Source organism: Chaetura pelagica, unplaced genomic scaffold (assembly GCF_000747805.2).
Source record: "Chaetura pelagica isolate M959 unplaced genomic scaffold, ChaPel_1.0 scaffold138, whole genome shotgun sequence".
In the NCBI taxonomy this organism is placed as follows: Eukaryota; Metazoa; Chordata; class Aves; order Apodiformes; family Apodidae; genus Chaetura; species Chaetura pelagica.
The window spans coordinates 5,639,031-5,644,471 of NW_009954215.1; positions in this window are offsets into that span (position 1 = coordinate 5,639,031).

Genomic DNA, 5,441 nt, shown 5'->3' on the forward strand with positions numbered 1-5,441 from the left:
CTAGCCTGGTATTTGTACTTGGTTTTCACAAACCATGCAAGGATGAAATACTCCAAGTCATACGGCGCTGCCGAAGGGAAAGAGCTGCCAACAATCACCTTGAAATACCAGGAACAGCTACAACCCAAGAAAATGGGTCTCAGTAATATTTGCTGTCCTGAAAATCTGTCAATTCATTTCGCTTTTTACTTTGTGGGTTTTGGTTTGGGTTTTGTACTGTTGTTTTTTTTTTCTTCTTCAAGACAGGATAATTGTGCCTTCTTTGGAACCCAAACTCAGACTATCTTAGAACTAGTAGTACTGGAAGGAAAAGGATATTTAGTTCTAGTATTTGCAGTGATCTGTGAGAAAACATGTAGGGTCTGGGGTTATATACACACACACACACACACACACACATATGTGTGTGTGTGTGTGTGTGTGTGTGTATATATATATATATATAAATTGCCTTTTTTCTGCAAGTGTTTCTTCAAAGCCAAGTAGAAAGAAAAGTACTGTTACCATAGATTTGTGCTTTTGTAATAAAATCCATGCCCTAGCAAAGATGCAAACATACAGCAAAAAGCGATTTTGAACTAAGATAAAAATCTGCAGCCAAAGCATCTTCTCAGCATTTTCTTTTTACTTCTTACCCTACAAACTACTTATTTTTATAATTTGGGTAAATTCCAGCAGCACTGAAGTGTAGCTTAAGGATCTATGATGATCCTGAAATAGTTTGTGATACTGTAAGTCTACTCTAACGCTTATATTATACACACACAGACTGAGCACTTCTCCTATATTTTGTTTCATTCCTTAAGGTTTTTGTCTGAATTCTTGTGCCAAAAAAAAATTAAATTATTCAAATTCAGGGAAATGCTGGTCCATAAAGGAAAGCTTTGGGTCATTTGTGAGACACTGAGTTGGAAAGATCAGGATGGATAATTAAAACTTTGTGCTAGAATGAAAGCTTTTTGTTAATGTACTCTCAGCTTCAACTTTAAGACTCATAGCAATTATTGATTTAAGCCATTCTTGATTAAAGCCGTTCTTGATTAGTTCATTCAGAAGAATGAAGTTTCATTCTTTGGAAAAGTCATGTTCAATAATACACTTAAAAAAAGAAAACAGCAAAACTAATGAAAAAAAGAGAAAGAAAAAAGTCAGCCCAGACCAGTATAATTGAGGAGTGTTTTTTAAAAGGCAAACAAAAGCAGAGCCCAGGTTCCAAACTGAAATCAGGGCTCTACTGGAGGCAAAATAGGAACATTACATACATTTAAATGATAATTCATGGGTAAATGGTGCAAAATAGGGAAAAAAATCTGAAACAGAGACTAAAACAGCTGAGGTATAAGGGTTCAGAATCGGTAGCCAGTACAAGCTGAGATGTAAGTGCAAAGTTCCAAACACTTGCTTTGAACACGTTGTTACTGTAACTGAGTTTGGTCAAGAGCCATCTTACATGTTTGGCTTCAGATTCAGCTTCTCATTTCATAGATGTGGAGAGAATGGAAACAGGGAAGGCAAGAAATGGTACTAGGTCTTAGATAGACTTAAGGTAGACTTAGCTTTCAGAGTTACAAAAATAAAATGATGTGACGAGGAAGGCTCAAGCGATCCAAAGGGTCCTGGAAAAAGCCACTTTGATGTTTAAATATGTGCCTTTATACAACACCCAGATGCTAAAGGAACTGATAGATGTGTTTGCTGTTGTATGCTTTGGAAGGTCTTCCTGACAGGTCCAGATATGCCTGGAGAGCTGGTGCAAATCAGCTCAATCTTAGGCTGCCTAAGATTGAGAAAAGTGAGCCCTGATCAATCAAGAGGAGTATTTCCTGCAAAACAACAGCCAAGTGCATAAATGGAATAATAAATAATATTTATTCAACAATAATATGGTATATATAGATCTAGTATCTAGAAACATGGATCTAGTCTTAGACATCCAAGTCCAAAAAAGTATGGACCATGACTGTATCACTTGCAAATAAAGGGCAATACGTAGTCTCACTGCCTAAGACCATAAGGACCATCATTTCTGCAAGATGTCAAAACCAACTGGTAAGATGTCAGCACTGAATCATGTCAACTTGTTATCCTCTTCACTTTTGTTCTGTTGCCAGCATGAACAGATGGATAATTAAAGAACACTACATATAAACAGACCATTCTAGAACCTGGTCAGAAGGACGTATGTAGGAAAGAATCATCTCTTTGAATACAAAAGCCAGTTTCATACTTGTGAAAGGATTTCTCAGATGACATCAGAGGTTTTGCTTTGCACCTGAGAAGAGGAAGTTAAACGACATGGACAGAAGACAAGCCCTGCAAAAAGAAGTTTGAAGAGATGAGTTGTAAACAACTGTAAGACCTGTATTGTTAGTGAAAAAAACTGACAGTGAAAGAGTATGTGAGAAAATGCAAGCTGCTTGTCCCAATTCAGACAGAATATGAGAGTTTCAGCTGTGCCATGGATAAGTAGGTTATTTTCTAGTATGGGAATTATGCGCAAAGGATTCTACTTTATTCACTGCTTCCATATATTTTATACTCGAGGATGAAAGAATAAATATTATATTGTTTCAGAGTCCTGAGTTACTGTTAAAGATGCTTAAAAGAAAACTTAGTGAGAAAATGTTGGGTCTACCTAGGCTGGGACCTAGAAACTGGTCTAATGGTGAGGAAAACCAATGCACCAGTAAGGAGCCTGAGGGTTCACCATGGGAGGAAGGATGGTTCACAATCCTCTCAGCAAGCTACACAGCCAAAGCAGAACCATAACCAAATGCCTCATAGAAACAGAACCTGTAGGGGGCTACTGTCAGTACGGGGATTTGGGAATGACTGTGTCTTGTCAAGGATTAACTACAATGTCTAAAGCAGTGAGTACTCCTGGGTATAGGTTCTGGCTGTCATCTGGGAGGTTCAAGTGAACGTGCTCTGGTCTCTTCCCTGTCCACAGCTACTGTTGTGCAAAAAGACCCTTTTCTGGATGGCTGGTGATGTTATCATTAAAAAAAATCTCTATGTACAATGAAAAGACTTTGTAACTGGGTAGGCAAAACGAAAGGTAAACAGGAAAGAAGCAGCTGAAAAATGCTGAAAATAATTAAAATAGTGATGAATATAACCTATAGGCCTGCAGAAATGTTTTGTTAAACCATTCTTTATACAATTACTCAGAACTTACTTTAAAATTCAGGACAATGAATGTGCAGTCCTAATGAAAATCTACTTGGATCCAGCTAGAATATGAGGATAAACCCCATATGTGCTGCAGGGCAAGGAAGAAACAGTCCCCAAAAGGTATTCTAAAATAGTCTGATATGAGGGTGAAAAGAGCAGCTTTGGCTAAGATTAAAAATAATTTTTACATTATTAATAATTTTAAGTGTGTTTTTAAGAACTGAATAAAATTTTCCTCCTCAGAGGTATTTTTTCCCCTATACCAGCAACAGCTTTGTTGAACACTTAGTTCCAGGCTTCACCTAGTTCTGAACAGTATGTTCCAGAAGAAATAGAGCTTATATTTTTATAGGCATGCTGTCAAAATTAACTAAAGGGAAATACTGGAAAAATTAAAGAAGAATATTTTACTTCTCTACTGGTAATATTTCTACCTTTCTAAGAATTTGACGTGCTTTTGAAAAAGCCTTCCACTCAGTAGAAGAGAAATGTGTAGGCTGCTGAAGTTTAAGCATGAATTTCTCGGTTTGTAACGTGTTTTGGAAAAGGCCATGAAGAGACGAAGGTCTCATCCTTCCTGAACCAGCTGGCTCAAACTTGATTTGATCCTATTTTAAAACATCTGAGCTAAAGAGAGACTGGATTTGCACATACTTGAGCTGCTACACCCTTACACATATTACTAAGCCTGGCCTTAGTTACATTCTAATTTCAAACTTGCAGACCCTGATAGGGCCACAGCATTATTTATCTTGATTTTGAGGTAGTTGCAGAAGATTTGGGGTAGGGTGAAAGCTCCAGCAATTGAGCCAATATAGGTACTCTATATAATGTTTACACTGTGTATGTTGCGTGACAAATTGATTCACTAGAATGAAAGAATGTGTTTCATTTCCACAGGACAAGGGTCCAACAAAGGACTGCCAGAATCAAGGACTAAAGTAAAAATAACTGAGTCTTTGTAAATCTCATTTTTAAGAACATTTGGATAGAGCCTGAAATCCTGTGGTGAATCATTTTTCACTAGAGAACTTTTTGTGGTCCGATTTTGTAAAAACTGTCTAAGTATCCCCCAAGAATTTTACAAAATACACTTCAGGAAAAATAATAAGTTTTGAGCAGACTAGTTTGAATGGTACAGGTGTTGTCCCTGCAAACAAAAAGGCTGAACGTTTAAAAATTATAGTAAAAACCCTAGATTTTCAGAATTACTGGCAACTTGAAAAAGCCTAAACACACGAGACTTGCTCTTTATACAAAGTTTCCTACAGACACACAGCACAATTCCAATTCAAACTAAGTTTGATTCTTTGCAAGAAAGGGCAAGTTACTGAGGCTAAAGTCTGCAGGTGCTCTGGAACAGGGTCAGAGTCAGCATCCACTCCAAGAGAAAGATGAGAGAGAATTTGGAGGAGGAGATCAATCTATTTGCAAAACTTCATCAACATTACAACAGCAACTGTATTTCCTCTGGAGATTATTTCAGCAGAGATTCTTCTACATATCTTATTTCTTCTGTATATGGTTATATGACACAGTAAGCACTCCAACCCTATTTTAATTTAATATCTTCCCCTTCCACGCTAATCAGTACCTTGCTTTATTTCAGATTCATACAGCCTGACCCTGATCTAATTTCTCCAGGACTCAACAGCTTCACGCCCAAAGCACCTCCAACTCCAATGGTTCTGTGACACTGTGACTTCTACACTTCTAACAGAATCCAACAGCTCTTACATCCTACAGGCTTTTGCTGCTTATCATTCAGCTGGAGAGGCTACTGCAGGGCAGTGCCTCAGGAGCTGTGATACACCAGACCTCTTACCTTGGTCTCTCCTATACTCACACCTTCCACTTCCTTCCTCTACCCTATTGTAACACTGTAAAAAGGCACAGATGTTGGAGTCTGCTAAATCACAGAGTATCTTCTATCATACCTCACTTTAAGCCTCTTAGTGCATCTATGTCACAGATAATTACACTAGTGTTCCTTAAAGACTCTAGTGTTAGACATGCTTATTGAGATATGTCCTGTGCTTTAGAAGCTGACTGAAGTCCTAGGAAAACTTTAAATGCTGGATTATTGAGGTCTGACTTTATATGAAAGCCACTGCACCAGTGGCTTTCTACACACAATCCCAGAAACCATCAAGATAAACTACAACAGGCAGAACTGTAATACTTGGTCCTGTCACAGCTGTGACTAAGTATGGATCATTAAGGCATCCCCTTAAAGTCCCATGGAATGTCATCAACTGGTAGGGAAA